Genomic DNA, 19368 nt, shown 5'->3' on the forward strand with positions numbered 1-19368 from the left:
ACCTTAACATCTAGGCAGTATTTAAAAATAGATTACTTCATAAAAAGTTTTCATGTAAATCCTTAAAAATTTAAAATGAATTTAGAATTTTGAGTAAATTCAAAATTTTATGAACTTCTTTAAAAATCTCAAATATCTAGACAAACTTTTAGAGCACACTCATTTTTTTTTATAATTTTTCTTTTCCTTTACAATTTTATATTAATGCGACATAAAACAAATAAATTATGCAAATAAAAACTACAAAATTAAAACAACAAATTTAATCAGTTTTTATATATATTTTACTTATGTTTACCTTTTATCTTTTTCTTTCTAAAATTAAAAGTGAAATAAATTTCATGTGTTATTTAATTTGCTTATGTAAATTTTACTTTATATTTTAAATTTAATTTAATGTAATTTGACTTAACTTAATTTTTTAATTTTTTGGTTCTTTAATTTTTCAACATCTAGGTGAAATTAAATTTTTTAAAAATAAACCAATTTTAAATTCGTTCTAATATTTAAGCAAAGTTTTCAAAATCTAATTATTTAATCTTATTATTGAACGATTATGAAATTAAATAGTATGAAGTGCATGGAGAACACATTGCACCAAAAGCAAATTAAAGTATGGGAAATTGAATTGAAATAAATATAGAAACTTAATCAATAAAAAAAGATTGAACATGCATGGAATTTAAATTGCAATTAAACTTAAAAAAATATTTCATGAGAATAAGCAAACGACTTTATTGGAGTATTCACAAACAACATATCTAACCCATGGCTAAAAAAACATGGATAGTTGGGTTTTGAAAGAAAAGCCAATCTTTAAATTTCTTTCCTCCCATAAATGGCCCATACTTGGAAAAAGCAATGACATAACTCATACTTGAAAAAAGCAATAATGTAAACCATACTTGGAAAAAGACAATGATTTGTGAAACTTTTAACCCATATAAACTGCACCCACTTGAAAGAAAAGTCAACAACATGGCACTTTATGCATATTAATGCCCTTTTTTTTTTTTTTTAAATGTAACGCTTTAAGCTTTTCCATGAACAACCCACGTACTAAAAAACAAACAATTGACGTGAATGAAGTTTCAAGCTCCTACACACATGTCGTATTAACCATATCCCTAACAGCTCCCATTAAAGCAAACAAGCTAAAACAAACTTGTGCATATGATAATCTATATGGAAAAAAAAGAAACTAGAAAATCTAAAAAGACTGAAGCTTTATGCTTCCATACAAAAACTCCCTACAGGAGAAGAAAAAAATGAAGCTTTGCATGTGTAACAACCAATAAAAGAAAACGGCCAACATATACTCTATATGACTATGCTTGTAGACTATTTACCTTATCTTTTAGAACTTTTCTCCAAGTTGGTTTCTCTTATTTTGTTTTGTGAAAAGCTCTCACTTTTCCAAAACTTTTTCACTTAAAAATCTTTTTTTTTTTTTTTGAGCTTTTCTCCCTTCTTTACTCTTTTGTGTTTAGCTTTTCTTTTTTTTTTTTCCAGCCAACTTGCTTTTTTTCAGCAGACCCCTCTTTTGTGCAGAAAAACTAACTTTTTCTTATCGGTGAATATAAGCCGTTGGATCAAGTAGCATCCAAGAGCCAAAGTTTCATCCTTCCTTTTTTTTTCCAAGAAGCAAGCTTTAACTATTAGATCAAAATTCAAAGGAGATTTAATGGTCTATATTATTTATTGTAAAAATTAGATTTTTATTACTTCTAAATTCATGAAAAAATCATTTTACCATAGTATAAAATTTTCAGTATTTAAGTTATTTTCTTAGAAATCAATATTCTCATGCTCATTTTTAAGATTTTAAAACATAAAATATTATAAAATTAAGATCTAAAAAGTTTTGTGAAAATTCGAGTTCGAGAAGGCCAATTTATGGAAAAAAATCTCCTATAAAAGTACTTTGGTAATTTCACACTTTTTTAGGATACTACTATGATTTCATATGCACAAAAAATCATGAAATATTATAAAATTAAGATTTGAAAAGTTTTATAAAATTTCAAGTTCGAAAAAGTCAAATTACGAAAATACTCCTATAAAATGTATTTTAATAATTTTACATTTTTCAAGATACTGCGGTGATTTCAAATACACCAAAAATCATGAAATGTTATAAAATTGATATCTGAAAAATTTCACAAAAATCTAAGCTCCAAAATGTCAAATTATGAAAATACCTCTTATGAGAGTATTTTGATAATTTTACCATTTTCAAAGTCCAATGAAAATTTTAGTATTTCAAAAAAATATCGAATTTAATTTTAAATCACATTAAGTTTAATTAGGTTTTGAATTTTCAAAATTGACCTAGGTTATGTTCATTTTGATCAAATTTTATGTAATTTTGACTTTATCTGACAAGATTTGATCCAAGTTGATTTTGGATTTATAAATAGGTAAATTTGTGAGCTCTTTTATGAGTCATAAATGGTTCTCTTAAATGGTTTCATCCCATGTTCGTAAATAAGCTTAGAGTCAACCATATTGAAAAATATCTCGGATAAAATTCAATGTCTATACTTATATAATTATTATAATATGCATAAGTATTTTAATATTTTCCTAAAATAATTTTTAATTTTTAATAATACCAAATATAATAATCTTTAACTCTTAAAAATTAATAATTGTTAATAGAGATCACTTTGGTAATAAAATCAATTTGATGATTAAATTAGTATAACAATCTTGAAATTTACCAATAATTAATATAGATGAAATTGAAAAGAGAAAAATATAGATAAAGTTAAATATACTTAATTATTCTCATTCATGAATGTTGGCAGAGGTGATTTATAATAATTCTAACTTGGTAAAACTAATGCAAACCCATCTTAACAAGTTAATGTAACTAATGCTTGAGACATTAATTAAAGATTATATCTATAAAAGGATGAAATGTGAATTCAGGCGATCTGTTTATATAATTATTTTTATTAATTAAATATATAAAAAACTTTATTTGATATTTATCATAATCTTAGATATTATTCTAATCATAATCTGTAATATTACAAGAAAATATAACATTAACAGTCACTGATCTGAACAAGTCCCCTTCATGAAGCATTTATAAATAGGGCCATACAGACAGCCTTCAATGTCAGCCATTAATTAGACTCCACAGTGGTATTGCAGAGCAAATATGTCAGCCCCAACCCCAATATTTATTTTCTCAATCCTCCTTCTTCAACTCCTCTTTGCCCGGCAGCCATCAGCAGCAGACGGCAGCCAGTGGCAAATTCTACAAAAAAGCATCGGTGTCTCAGCCATGCACATGCAACTCCTTAGAAACGACCGTGTGGTTGTGTTTGACAGAACTGATTTTGGGCCTTCAAATCTGCTATTGCCAAATGGGAAATGCCGCAATGACTCAACTGACACAGCTCTCAAAGTAGATTGCACTGCTCATTCTGTCGAGTACGATGTTTTTTCTAATAAGTTCAGGGCTCTTATGGTCCAATCCGACGTTTGGTGCTCTTCGGGCGCTGTCATGCCTGATGGTAATTTGGTCCAAACCGGTGGTTTCAATGGCGGTGAACGTAGGGTCAGGGTTTTTAGCCCGTGCAGCACCTGCGATTGGCAGGAAATACCGAACGGCTTGGCAGCCAAAAGATGGTATGCCACCAACCATATCTTGCCAGATGGAAGACAAATTATTGTCGGTGGTCGCAAACAATTTAACTACGAGTTTGTTCCTAAAAACATTGCCGCCAACACATTCAATTTGCCTTTCTTGGCTGAAACCAATGACAAAGGAGTAGAGAACAATCTCTACCCTTTTGTTTTCCTTAATGTTGATGGAAACTTATTTATTTTCGCTAACAATCGAGCTATTTTGCTTGATTATCTGAACAATAAAGTTGTGAAGACGTATCCGACTATTCCTGGTGGCGATCCTAGAAGCTATCCAAGCACTGGCTCGGCTGTCTTGCTTCCATTGAAGAACTTGACAGCGGCAGCTATTCAAGCTGAAGTTTTGGTTTGTGGGGGTGCTCCTAAAGGATCTTATGTCGAAGCCATAAAAGGTAATTTCATTGAAGCCTTGAACACTTGCGCCAGGATCACAATAACCGCCCCCAATCCACAGTGGGTAATGGAGACTATGCCTCTAGCCAGAGTTATGGGTGACATGATATTGCTTCCCAACGGCAACGTTTTGCTCATCAACGGGGCAGGTTCCGGATCAGCAGGATGGGAATTGGGTCGGAACCCTGTTTTGAGTCCCGTACTGTACATGCCTCATAACAACATTGGTTCACGGTTTGAGACACAAAACCCGACAACAATTCCTCGGATGTACCACTCCACAGCAGCATTACTTCGTGATGGCAGAGTTTTAGTTGGTGGAAGCAATCCTCACGCGTTTTAAAATTTTACAGGGGTCCTATTCCCTACCGAACTAAGCTTAGAGGCATTCTCTCCAGCATATTTGGACGCACAATTCAACAATTTGCGACCCACAATCGTTGCTCCAAAGTCAATGTCCAGGATCACATACAGGAAACAATATACGATTCAAGTCGTGATTACGGGAGGAGTGGCTGAAAATTTGTTGTTTGTAACAATGTTTGCACCAGCGTTCAATACACATTCATTCTCTATGAATCAAAGGTTGCTTGTACTTGGTAATGACAAGGTCACGGCTTTGGGGAACTCAATATATAGCATTGAGGTCACGATGCCAGGTTCGGGTAATCTTGCGCCACCAGGGTTTTATCTTTTATTTGTGGTCCATCAAGACATTCCCAGCCAGGGAATTTGGATGAAGTTGCAGTAAAGAAGAAGAAAAGAAAAAAAAAAAAGATACATTCAAATATCCAAAATAAAAGTTTGTGATTTGTATTTCACAAAGATTTGATAATTCCGCCCGTATACTTCTTCCTATTATTCTTCATATCATTAAAGAGGATTTGTTTTCGTTAATTTTTCAGCTGTTCTTTGGTTGAAATCAAAATCATAAAATACTTTATGAAATCAAATCAAACAGAAACTTGAAATTTCAGCTCTCTCAAACAGCTACATCAGATCTCCATTTGACAACCCCACAATTCTTCCATATTTATCCTTGTTTCCCAGTAAGCACATCAATGGAACCCATGTGCACCTTTGCAGCAGCAAAGGCAAGGATATCTGAACATGAAACAATGTTTTGGACATTTTGCTTCTAGTAATTTGGCTTTTGGCTTTTAGCTTTTGCTTCATCGATGACTTTGAAGCCCTGCACACCTTTGTTTCCCATGCTATCTTTCTCTGCTTGATTGTTAATTAGGTGTGGAATCAAGAAGTATAGTGGCATCACAACCCTGTTAATTACCAAGGAATTTCATGTATGCAGTTAAATTACGCTCTAAACAACGCTAATAAAATGAGGATTATACCGAGTAAGATCTGTTTTTACTGTTCACCATGGCCTCAGCTGAAGGGAAGGCATTGTGACAGCTTAAGTGATCAATATGGCTGGAGAAAAACAGATGTTTAAATAAGGTTACCACATATATAAGCCAAAAAGCAACTTCCGATGGATGAAATTAACTAGCTTTGGCTTATAATTATGAGAAGGGTCGTTTATAGGCAGCTTACAAGCCATGGCCCATGCTTTGTATGCTGAGTCATCGTATCAAACATGCAATAAAATATTTTGATGAAACATGTGAACTTAATCCAAGATAAAATAACTACAACTAGCAAATTAACAAGTGAAAGGCATGTGGCCTCCACACGATTCCCATTCAAATTTACTGTTGCAGTTCAAATTACAAATTGAAAGGCGTGTGCCTTCCGCACGATTTCCTTTTAAAAAGTAGTAAGAGAAGAATATCAAACAAAAATGTAAATAGTATATTCTGATTTGCCAAGCTTCACCGACTCCTGACCTGTCACAGGGTCCTTGCAGTCAAGAAAGGAAGATATTCAACGAACTTTTATCATGAAAAAGATAAGGAAGCGACTCAATGACTTGATTTCAACAGGGAAATCAGAATGAAGGTGGAAAATCACCGGCCAACTAGCCATATAAAACTTAAGCTTCATGTTTAATATTGGTAAATCAGTACCAGAAGTACAAGTTATACCTTAATCTGTGAGCAAGCTATTATTAATCTATGAGCAAAAATGTACAACAATAGTGGATGGTTTTGGCCTTTTGGAGTCCAGAAAACCATAGGAATCATCAGTTCATCACACAGCCCAAAGTCTGTTTATCCATAAGCTAAAATACAATTTGTAAAATGACATCTATATTTGTAAGAAAAGTTATCGTTATCATTTTTACTAATTTTTATTGAGGATCACCACAACTCTGATATCACTTATTAGGAAATCAACACACACACGTAATATCCACACATAAAATAACAAACTCAAATTAAGAATAAAAAACACAAAATATATTTGTTTTAGTTAAATTCAAAATGGTTTATTCTAAACTTAATCCACTAACAAATAAATCTTTACAAATATGAAACTTTTAGAACGAGAAAAGTCTTTAAAAACTTCTTATTCAAAATTTAACTCAAAACTCAATTACACCCTTTAATAGACTATTTATTTAGTTATTCTCTTGATGTCTAACTCTCTGAGACTAACAAACCAAATACCTTTATTAAACTATCGATGTAAAATACAAGACAAACTCAAAAACTCACTAACTTTCGATGTGAGATTATGAGATTCAAGTCCCAACAAATCCTATTGTTCAATGGTTGAGGGCATTTAGTTTTCAAGAAACTGGCGTAAGAAGGATCTATGGATGGATCTTGAGCAAAAGTCTTATTAAAGAGTATAAACGTTTTGAGAATGAAGAACAATGTGACCCCAATAGAGTGAGCACCTGAAAGTGTTACCATTTCCTCTACTGACAAACCTTTCATTGCAAAATTTTCTTTCAATTCTGTCACATTGAAGAATGCATCTGGTAGGTTCATATTCACTTCTGCTATGGAAGAAACTCTTCCATCGCGACGCCCTGAAGGAACATCATAGTAAATGCCACCTGCTAGAGTAACACTGTCACGTGCTGCAAAGGCAACGATATCTGAACAAGATACAGTGTTTGGACACTAAGCTTCTAGTTTAGCCTTTGCTTCATCAATGATTTGGAAACCCTGAACACCCTTGTTCCCCATGCTATCTTTCTCTGCTTGATTGCTAGGTGTGGAATCCAGAAGCATGGAAGCATCACAACCCTGTTAGACTAAATTAGGATGTAAAATTTTTACAGAAATGGAGTCAATGAAGCGAATAAGAAATGTGATTAACTAAGGATTACCCTCACAAAACAATCATGGAAATGAAGTCTAATGAGAGCTGCAGGTCCTCCAGGATCATTAAACAATGATGTTTTACTGTACTTTTGACAATTGCCTCGGCTGATGGGCATGTTTTCTGATAAAAGCCTCTTTTCAAAGGCAATGATACAGCTGGAGATATCACTAAAAAGATGGGCAGAAATAACAACAGATAAGTGAACAAGTTTGCCATTTGAATCTTCTGAAACTTAGCTATGTATGTTTTATGGTTTACGAGACAAAGATAGAAATGTGCATGGAGCTAACAAGCCCTGACTAAAAGCTTATATAGGAGTCATCAAAGCAAGTGGGCAATATTATAAGTTGAACAAACATGAGAATTGTCTTGTAAAACAGGCAATGGAAAATGGGAAAAGAATCTCCCTGTCTAATTCTTTTTTGAGATAAACACCATTACAACATGCAAAATCAAAGACTGAAAGGCATTTCTGCTTTTAATATTTTAGTTATAGATTGAAGTGTCAACATAAACAACTGGAACACCTGCAATTGCAAATTAAAAAATTGAAAGGGGTGTGCCCCCCACACGTTTTCTTTTAGAAAATACTAATATAATCTCGACATGGCCTACCCTTCAACATCTTTATGATGTTAGAAATTGGACAAGTTGCTATATAAAACTAGAAACTCAAGCTATGGTGGTTTCTATATTTATAATATGTGGGCATCGTTTTCTCAAGATCCATGGGAAATTCAGCATTTTAAAACCATTGAAGTTAACATCGTACTACAAGTTATTAATAATTTAATATCTCATAGCTATTGCTTATATTTAGAATTCAAAGGAAACTAGTTGAAACCATGGTTGAAACTTGATCCTAAACTAAGTATTGTCTTTGAACCCTTGAACTCAGAGCCAGACTGAACTACAACTAAATGTATAATCAATCGAGTTTGAATTGATACAGTATTAAGTTCGAGTTCAAATTCGATTCTAAATTCGAAATTCAAAACTCGACTGAAACTCAATTAAGTTTTATTTTTTTAGCTCGAGCTTGACTCAAAATAAAAATCGAACTACTTTAGTTCGCTCAATTAAGCTCGATTAATATGTAAAAATAAGTTTATATTCGATAAAAGCTCAATTATTTGTATTTGAATTCGAACCAAGTTTGAGATATTTTATCAATTAAAATAATTAAAATATATTAAAATATAAAAGCTCTATTAGACTCATGAGCTACTCAAATCGAGTATAAAAATTTTTGAACTCAGTTCAATCAATAAATAAAACTATTCAAATTCGAGTTTGACTTGATAATAATCGAATCGAATTCTTTTATTCAAATTAAATTTAAATAATTTATTAATACTAATATATCATTTATACTCTTATTTGCAACTAACCACCTAAAAATAAGGAAGGTTCAACTAAAGTTTCACAAGTAAATTTTTTAGTTCTAGGAAGCTGCAGCTGGGCTGATAGCCTATTCATTATTTGGACCAATGCAATTCAGTTTTTGAACCACAGAAGAGCCCAAAGGAATAACCACTTTCACTTTCTTTCACCCCCAGAAAGCGTAGCTAGTTAATGTATTGGTAAAAACTAAACAAATGATAAATACACTTTTTTTATATATATATTTTGGGGACTCAAACCATATGGGTTATGATTCAATTAAATTGATAAAAAAAAAAAATTATAAACCCCTTTTTTTTTATAAAACAAATTGTTTAATAATAAAAGTCAAGCAAACAATTGTTGATGACTTGGTCCTTTTTGTGCTTGTTATTCCCGATTCTTCGTTTATTCTTTTGTTTTTGGGCCTAGCCATAACACAAAAAGAAAAGGTATTTTGAAATACCTCATTTGTTTCAGTTTAGGGTTTAATGTTTTTTGGCTGTTTCTTTTGATAGCCCTTGAACCTAGGAACTCGGAGAGATAGATTACATGCGCATCTAGCCACCAAGACAAAGGGAGGGCTGTGATACATCTATCTCAAGTAATAAATTTATTGATAAAATTTAAAAGAGACTCATCCGTCCACATAAATGGGTTTTGAATCTTAGGAAAGCCCATTGAGTTTTCATGTTCACAGCCCAACTCTAACCATCCCATTCTTATGGTTAAGAGGCTGAACTGTAGGGTAGCAGCTGGTTTAGGTACCTAGTAATTTGCATGATCATTGCCACCAGAGCACTAAATCGAAACCCAAAGAAACCTTAACTTCGTTAGGAAGTAAAGCAATTTGGACAGATTAAAACTCATGTGATCTCTTATGTAGTACGAACATAGCAGCAGAACAAAGTTAAGGAACAATGGGATTGACGGCTAAGAGAGAACTTGTTCATGCTGTTACCTTAAAAATCCTACAAAGACTTCTTGTCAAGTCCTTGACACGGTTCAAGTGCGTTTACAAACCATGGCACTCTTTGATGTCGGATCCAAAATTCACTGCGGCACATCTAGAAACCATGGCAGCCATCGAAACCCACCATGATTTTATTCTTCACAATATCGTTTTTGGAGCTTTCTATACAAGAATATCAAGCAAAAGATATGGTGACGATCAATTACAACAAGAGGTTCAAGCTACAAAGTTGCAGAATCATTATTGTGAACTGGGTCTTTCAATGAAGCCAACCAAGTGTACTGCTTTTATAGGTCACTGCGATGGCTTGTTATGTTTGGTTAAACAATGTTCCAAAGCTTGATTGCACGTTTTAATGCTATGGAATCCGTCTATCGGAGAGCTCAAGCGATTTCCATTGCCAACATCTTGGGAAACAAGTTCATGGGAAGTTCTTGGATTTGGTCGTGACTTCTCCATTGATGAATACAAGCTCGTTCAAGTGCCTAGCAATAACCATTTGGACATTGAAGTCTTGAGTCTGGGAAACATTTGGATCAGAACAGCTGAGAAGGGCTTACCTTACTTTGGCAAATCCAGGCAAAAATCAATCTTTTCCAATGGCTGCCTTTATTGGTTTGCCTGGAAACTTTCGGCTTCTGAGATCGAGCATGATTTGATTTTATGTTTTGATTAAGGGGAAGAGAGAGTGAGAGAGGTCTCACACCCTCCATGTATTGAAGAAGTTGACAGTTCTAAATTATGGCTTTTGCATGGCTCTGTTTGCATGTTGAGGCACAATAAAGTCATTGGCGACATTGATGTGTGGCTAATGAAGGAAAATGGATCAAGATTTAAATCCAGGATGAAACAGATTACTTCCAGAAATTCCAAATTGTGGGAGGCGACCATTTCCTCTATGTTATATCAAGAAAAACAAAGTTTTGATCAGTGTAGATAACAACAAATTCTTTCTCTATAACTCCAAAGATGAATAATATGATGAGAGGCTTGCCGTCCATGGCATTGAATATTGGGCTAATGTAATTCCATACATGGAAAGCTTAGTTTCACCATTTCATATATACAAAGGCTGATTGGGGCAAATTTTCTCAAACTATAAATTTGTGCTTTAATCTTTATGGAAATGCCACTTAAACACAACTAGATATAATTAGAACTCCTTATTATTGTTTTGGACTCTACCTTATTATATGTTTCATTAGATTTCCTCCTTTTATAGGTACAAAATAAGTCGTAAGTATTAGAATTATCCATTAGCTGTCACATTTTAAGAGCGATTGCATGAATAAAATCAGCTTTTATTTTTTCATTTTATTATAATTATTCTTGGTTTCATTTAGATTATATGGGTGATACACCTATTTAAATTGAATCACGGATCAAAAGCTCCTAAAAATACAAAATTTTGTTTCATTAGCTTCTCTATTGAGGTTTCCAACAGTTGCAGTCTTTTCATCATGTTCATATCCTCAGCAATCTTATGAATTTCCTAGATTTAATTAAATTATTATTGATGCTTATGCTTGAAATCATTGACTATCCTTTATGTTTATTGCAATTTGGTGACTCTCCGGTTGTTGGCGGCTGCATAACTTCATAATCCAATGGCCTATATGTCATTTGCAAGGTAAAGTTTCGCAGTGTTTGAGTTCAACCACAAGATTAATTTCTTCAAGGTTCCCTTCAAAACACATAGAACTATGGGTGATTAAGGAAGAAAGAATGGTGAAACACTCAACTGAGAATGGTGATGCTTTGTTATATGAAGCACTCAATTGACTTTCTTCCTGTTATCAAGATTCAAGCATATCCTATTAATAATATTATCATTCCATCAACAGCTAGTTATAGGAAATTGGGTTTTTAGTGGCGATTTTGTTCCCATTCTCTATGCTTCATTGTAAAAACAAGTTAATTGTAAAACTGTTGTCTGTTGGTGCATATGCTTGAATAGATCTTTGATTATGTACTATTGAAGGACCGAAACATGCCACTGAAAGATAAAAATGGGCTGTGAAGAACGTAAAAGAGGTAGGATGGACGAATGATCAGATCTGTTGAGATAGTTTACATATGAGTAAAAAATTTCATATCACTAAAAAATCTAATGAGATGTCCTATATATACATAAAAGATTCAAAAAATTAATAACTTAAATTTTTAGATTCAAATGATGTTTAACATATATGAATAAAACTCTTTTATATGGTTTTGACAATTTCAAATATAATAAATCTGCTAAAAAAAAACGTAATATGATGATTAAACATATGTAATATTCGAAAAAAGAATCAAATTGGGTAAATATTGAAGTCTTATTTTCAATACCCAACATTCAATCTTTGCCGATCTCAAATACCAAAAACAATATCAACAACTCATTTCAATCTCTAAGCATAGAAAGTGATATGATCCCTTACATAAAACGAAAACTTTAATTTAATGCTACAAGAAAAAGACCTTAGAGGCCCCTTTATACCATCCATCAGCATCGATAGTACAAAATTTCTTGCCAATTGCTTAACACAAGACTTTGACACACTTGAGTATATAGCATTCTATTCTTAAGCACTCATTCGCCTTTGCATTCACGTGATTTTGAAAGAGAAATACTATTTTATTTTAAATTCTCCCTCACCCCCATAGTTATCAAATGTTCCTATACTCTCACTCTCACCTTAGTCATCCACTATCTGCCCTTGCTGTCTCAACATTTCATCTTAATGCTTATGATTTTTTTACAATAAGATCAAAGTTTAAAAGTATATGAATGGGTTATAAATGTTAAAATTTGTCATCTTTTAGATAATTATATAAACCACTCGAATTAAATTCTAAAATGATAATTTTTCATCCATTTTATTGGTTGATATCCAAAAATTAGTTATAGTAATGGGTTGAATTTTTTTGTTTCGAACCTGACTCAATTTTATAAAATAAAGATCTAATTCAATATTAAAATATTATTTATTATATTCGACCCGACTTACATATACGTAAAATACAATTGATTCAATTTTATTCGAAATTAATTTAATAATTTTAATTTAGTATAATATTTATAAAATATTATTTTTTAATATAAATTATATTTTAATTATATATAAATATAGTATTTTTATTAAATTAATATTTTAAATTAAAATATTTCATAATAATTTATTAATATAATATATATATATATATAAATAAATAATAAATAATAATTTTTATATATATCGAATCCAATCAAGATGAATTTACTTAAAATCTAACCTGAATTTTATTTTAAAAAATCCAACCTAATTCAAAACTTAAATTTTTTTTATAAAAAAAAATCGATCAAGTTCAAAATTCAACGGATTCAAATATTATTGTCAACTTCAACAAAAATCAACAAAACATGCAATGGTAAATTTTTTAAAAAAATTGAAGCACAATGATGAAATTAATACCCATTATTATAATTACAAATTTGATTTTAATTCCCAAATAATTCCAATAATCATGCACCTAATGAATGATTATATGAATTTTTTTTTTTTTAACAATTGTGATAAGCAAAAGTCAAAAGATGATTAGCGGATGTCCACAAAGTGATTGACACACTTCGATTACACGCAAAGCTGGTCACGTTAAAGTCAAGTGGCATAATCGAAAATAAATCCAAACATCAGTGGCTTTCTCTTAATGACAATTACTTTATAATCCTAAAACCTGCCCTTGCTTCCACATATTCATCAACAGAAAACCAGAAGGACCCAAAAATGGGAAACTCTAGATTCTCCTTCAGTTTCCTCGCGATTTGTGCTATCCTGGCCGTCCACGTGGCGGTTTCATCTTCGTCTCCCACTCTCGATTTCGTCGGCGACCATTTCCGCCCGGTTAAATCGGAATGCCGCGGATCCATCGCCGAATGCCTGATGCTAAGCGGGGAGGAATCTTCGGACTTCGACGCCGAGTTTGCCATGGGCTCCGAGATCACCAGGCGCATTTTAGCCACGACTCGTTACATTAGCTACGGCGCGCTGAGTAGAAACAGGGTGCCATGCTCGCGACGTGGCGCGTCGTATTATAACTGCCAGCCGGGAGCTCAGGCAAATCCTTACTCACGCGGATGCAGTAGAATCACGCGCTGTAGGAGTTAGGATTATTTATTTTTATGTCCTTACAAAAAAAATTTAATTTTCGTTTTCTTTTTCTTATATTTGATTTTGAATTCTGTGATGGGGTTGTTGTTTTTATTTTTTTTTTCTAAAATTTTTTATTAAATACGTATATAAAATATTGAGTGGAATAAAGATGAAGAGTATTGCATAAATTATGATTATGTTGCTAATGTGTTGTAATTAAACCTTGCTTATTTATTTATAAATAATATATATATTAATTTGATTTATTTCTTTTATTGATTTTTTTTTATTTTGGGTTTTTTTAAAATGGATATGAGGTTTTTGTGATCCTGAATCTCTCTTTCTATGGAGATTTCAGACCACAAATGGCCCAATAAAAGTAAAATTTGTTGTTGTAAAATAGTTGGATGGTTGGTTACAACAAATTGTCCCACCTTCATTTAAAGCCTCCATTTTTTAGATTTAACAAAGTATTAAGTTTTGATTAGTGATAGTTTAATTTAGCGACTAACATTAATCCAGAATAAGTTCGATTATTTTTTGAATCAGTTGGTATGTAATTGATATTGTCACGACGAGTTATGAGGTATCTTTTTCAATTAAGCAGTGGAATAAGGGGTTTAAGAATAGATTAAAAATTTAAAAAAAAATAATTAAAAAAAAAACAAACAAAATTATTATTATAAAAGAAATAAAATCATGACATCAAATTTAAAAATCAGCTTAGGGTATATGATAAGATTGACCCAGCATTTGCGCCGAGTGCTAAGGGGGGGTTTCATGTGCAAAGCAAGGCTTTTATGTGGAATCTATTTCTTTTTTCCAAAGTGAAAGGCCAAAGAGAATGAAAATTCAGTGAAAGCAATCCAACTGTAATCGGCGTCTCTTACCTTTTTTGCAAGACAATTGAACTCACACCTCAGGTGTCTTTGTCATATTTGCCTGTATGTGGATTAAAAAAAACAAGAATATATAAAGATTAACATGAGGAAAATCAGGACCACCTTTGCAACACTACCCTGCCTGAGTTTTTTGTGCTTTAGTTGAGCCAAATCATGTACATTAATCTAATTAATTTGTTAGTGGGTGGCATGATCTAAAAGATAATGAGATTCCTCTGAGCACGAACCTATCTACCAACTACTGCTATTTTCTATGTACAAATCAATTCCTCTTCAGGTGACCATGGTGTCGCAGTGGTCCTTGATTGATATTTGATGCTACAACAGCTCATTACAATAGTATAGAATGCGATGAATAAAATACATGCTGCCGAGGTCTTTCGACATACAGGACAAGGATGAAGGAACAGTTCAAGAAGGTTAACCGTATTCGATGAAATTAGGGAATTAGAGGAGGGATTAGTTACAAATATAAAGTATAGTTCTTGTTCCAAAAGTTGAAATACTAGTATACTACAGGTTTTCTATATGAGAAAGGCAGGGGACCAAATGAAATAGTCTGGAAATACCATGCTTTAGACGCTGGATTCATTAAACTATCACAGAACACCGTTAGGATTCATTGGATGACTTGGAATCATCCTCCGGCCCAGAAGGAAGTGAAGGAGAAGGAAAGTTCTCTGCACCCCCCTCTGCTCTGAGATCATTGATGCTTTGCTCTAGCTTATCTTTGCTCTGAGAACAAGGATTTGGTGGCACTTAAGGAACAAGGACAAGTGAAATGAAGTTTGGGTCCACCGTGACACAGATCTTTTCCCCAAAAAAATAAAGACCCAAGCTAAAAGCAGACTAAATCCTTGGCAATGAGCAAGTAAAGAAGTCTCCATTTTGTTAATTGTAATGTCAAATGTTTAAGACCAACCCAACCTCAACCAAAAGGACCCCAAAATCAACATAACAACACTTCTCTGATGCTTTAGAAACCAATGAAGTGATTTCATCTCCTCAAGCTTCAGTTTCCTAGTATCATGCAGTTACTAGAGAGTAGAGTATATGAAAAGGATATTCTTCATGATGATGGAGTCAGACCTTGTTTGGAACCTTTATTGTTTGCTGCAAGAATTATATATAGAATGAACTTAGCTACATCTACTTTAAATCCATTGCTCCTTAATTCCATACAGAATCTCAAAGCAGTTGAAAATAAGAACTCACCATCTGTTGAAGTAGATTCTGGACCTGCAAAAAAATGTACTAAAATTCAGTAAAAGCTGGATGAAAGTCATTTAAACTATAGAACCATCATATTGCAATATGCATATCTAAAAAATAACAAAATTCCCAAGCTTTCCTCTATTAGTAAAAACATAGGACGGTCCAACAGATTTGAGTGCAATGATCGGAAAAACCCCCAAAACAGCATGGCTAATATTGTCTGGTCTAAATAAACATGAAGAGAAGGAAAGGGTCTAAATTTATTTGTGATACATAAAAGTACCAGGGAACTTGTAAAGTAACTTACGGAAGCTGCCATATGAGTGGTGTTCTGTTTTGGATAGAATCATTCCCATCCTGCAGAATAAAATATAAAATATAAAATGCAAATTATGCAACATAAAATGCTATCAAGAATATAGATATCTGCTACGATATGAAATCAAAATGCTTGATAGTTGCTGGAGGAAGCAAATCTTTCTTCGATGAAAGCAAAGTTCAACCCAAAAACGTATCGGCTAGTGAATATCAACTTAATTAGACCCAAAAGGTTAATTCATTCCAATCAAATTTAAAATTAAATGTTACTGCAACACAAAAACAATTAAAACCATGGCTACATTTAACAATTTTTGTTTTCAGCAATAGGTTATTACATTTCCATTAACAAGACAAAGATAAGAAACATATCTTGGAAACCAGTTAGTTTCCACATAGTTGAACTTTTGGATCTAATACTCCAATTTGCTTCCCAAGCATTTCTCAGCAACCAAACAGAACTTCAGCAATTACAACCATGCTACATTTCACAGTTCCTGTTTTCAGCAATAGATTATGACATTTCTCAATCCATTAACAAGCCGAATGTAATAAACATAGCGCCAAAAGATTCAAAACCAGTCAGTTTCCATATAGTTAAACATTTGAATCTAACACTTACATTAACTTTACAAGCATTTCTCAGCAACCAAACAGAACTTCAGCAATTACAACCATAGCTACATTTCACAGTTCCTGTTTTGAGCAATAGGTAATGACATTTCACACTCCATTAACAAGCCTAATATAATAAACATACGGTCAAAAGATTCAAAACTGGTCAGTTTCCAAATTCCGAGCATTTCTCAGCCACCAAACAGAATTCAAAACTTTTAAAATTAAAATTCAGAAAAAAAAGAAAAAAAATCCTGAAGATGGCTACCTCGTACAAGGGAACATATCAGATTCACTAACAAAGAATTCAAAACTCTAATCAAGTACTCTTCAATGAATGATTAGAAAAATAAAGAAATTAATTAGATTTAAAATAAAAAAAAATTACAGAAAAATAATCTGATTACGAATGAGAAAATTTACCATTCTCGAAATTTTTAATGGCTAAGAGACTTTTCGCTGCTTGGCAGTGGAGATGAAGGGAAATGGCTAAAGTTTTGGAGAGTAAGTGACGACGCAGTACGGTGATATGAACACCGGATTTAGGGTTTTATATATATATATATATATATAATATTATAAATTTTTAAAATTAGATTTGAATTTTTATACATACGATAAAATCGAATCAACTTTAATTTATCATGAAAATTTTTTATTTTTATATATTATTTTAATATAAAATATTTATATATTTAAAAAAATTTTAATATAAAATCTTTTTTTATTTTATAAAATTTTAAAAATATATATAAAATAATTATATATAATTCATTTTGATTAGATTTTTTTAATTTTTCACTTTTTAACTTAAATTCGATCAAAAATTAATTTAAATTTAATTTAAATTAAATAAAAATTTAATCTAAATCAAATTACAAATTATAATTTTAAATTATTTTTTATTTTGTTTTTTCTACAACCGACTGAGAGATCGAGAAGTGAAGTGACGACGACAATTTGAGCTATTGGAAATGAAATAACCTTTATCCCAACTTTGTTGCGGATGCTATAGCATACGAGATATGACGGTCCAAGGCTATTTTTGGATCAATGAGTCTGTTTGGTTTCATTGCGTTAGAGTATTTGTTTGGATTCAACATAAAAACGTCAAACGAATTTTAAAATAATCTTAACCATAAAGTCGATTAAAACTTTTTTCCTAAAATTAAATTTCAATTTAATATGTGCGAAAGTTAAATGAAATAAAAAAAATCTAAAAAAAAAAAAGATGGCATAATAATAAAAATAAAAAAAAAACAATAAAAAGATTATTTAAACCCTTGCACTATTATTTTGGTGTATCCAATGATCCAAGTTTCAGCATGAACTTTGCTGCTTGGCTTGTTTGGGTCAATGGTAGATTCCATTTGAATTCTAATGCATTATCTCTCTATATTTCTCAAATTTCACTAAGCATTGTTGGGATCCTCTCCAGCTTGTTATGGATACAATTTGGTTTGACTTTATGTTTTGTTTATTACATCTTGAGATTCTTTTTGCTTGTTATTGCAACTTTAGAAAAATTAATCCTTGTAAGAGAGATCTTGTTAAACCTTGTTTGGTTTGGTTTGCATTTCTTGCCAACTCTTTAATTTGTATATAAATGTTTTTCTTGATGACTTTGTAACTTATTTATCCAAAAAATATTGCATTTTTAAGTATTACCTTAATTAGTGTTATTAACTATTAATTAACATGCTAATCAATTTATTAGCATTAGACACTAAGGATGTCAATGGGGTGAGCATAGTATTTTCCTTCCACATTCTGATTTTTTATATTATATATATCTTCGTATATTTATTTAATGGATATTTTAAATTTATTTTCATTTTTATCTTTATGAAAATTCAATAGGTATAAAATTTTTTTATATCCCAAAACTCTTTAAAAAATAAAAGATTAAACTAAATTTTAATTTTTTTTATTTTTATCTTACACTTACCTTAATTATATATAAGTAAATATTTTAAATAAAAATATATTAAATCTAATATATACTTTGCAAAAATATTTAACTTGAGGTTAATTAATTTAAAATGAAAGTTTATATTATCAAAAAAAAATTTTTTTTAAATATATATAAATATTATTGATACAGTACGTGTTATATTACTTGTCCTCATTTTTATAATTGAAAAAATTTTAAAATCATATCTAATTTCATCCTTATCTCAAAATTTAGTACCTATCTTATTTCTATTTAAGTAAAAGTAAGTTTCCTATTTAATTTGAATAAGATTGATAAAAATATATCACTTATAATAATTATATTATAATTAACTAATTAAATTTTAGAATTATGTAGAATCATCAAAATAATATATAAAACTCGTATTTATAAATGATAAATTCTTATATAATTTTTAATTATGATAAAATAATTACAAAATTTTAATAAAAAATATTATAAATGAAATGCTGCCCAAATCGGCGTCCACATTAAAACACATCCTTGAAAACCATGTGATTTGAAGTAAATGCAAATCTTAATATATCAATGATACATGACACCGACACGTGCGTCATTCTAACTCGACAAATGACTCACACC

General features: G+C 31.4%; 1 long non-coding RNA gene and 2 pseudogenes across 3 annotated transcripts; 2 read left to right on the top strand and 1 right to left on the bottom strand.

Annotated features, from left to right (window-relative positions):
- Positions 1 to 3169: 3169 nt before the first annotated feature.
- On the top strand, positions 3170 to 5091 carry LOC111307166 (aldehyde oxidase GLOX pseudogene; annotated as a pseudogene).
- An 8259-nt stretch (positions 5092 to 13350) lies between these two features.
- On the top strand, positions 13351 to 14027 carry LOC111306853 (protein RALF-like 33 pseudogene; annotated as a pseudogene).
- Positions 14028 to 15077: 1050 nt separating this feature from the next.
- LOC111306854 (uncharacterized) lies at positions 15078 to 17382 on the bottom strand. Of its 3 annotated transcripts, none has more exons than XR_016331987.1 (5): positions 17235 to 17382; positions 16819 to 16876; positions 16186 to 16693; positions 15879 to 15902; positions 15078 to 15776 (listed from the first exon to the last, which is right to left on the bottom strand). It is a non-coding gene; the product is annotated as an uncharacterized LOC111306854 (long non-coding RNA). The 3 variants fall into 3 exon arrangements; XR_002692118.2 differs by having other exon boundaries at positions 16819 to 16892; XR_016331986.1 differs by lacking the exon at positions 16819 to 16876 and having other exon boundaries at positions 17235 to 17380.
- Positions 17383 to 19368: the final 1986 nt, after the last annotated feature.

The sequence above is a fragment of the Durio zibethinus genome, chromosome 22 (genome assembly GCF_047325235.1).
Source record: "Durio zibethinus cultivar Kanyao isolate XHJ-2024 chromosome 22, ASM4732523v1, whole genome shotgun sequence".
Taxonomy (NCBI): Eukaryota; Viridiplantae; Streptophyta; class Magnoliopsida; order Malvales; family Malvaceae; genus Durio; species Durio zibethinus.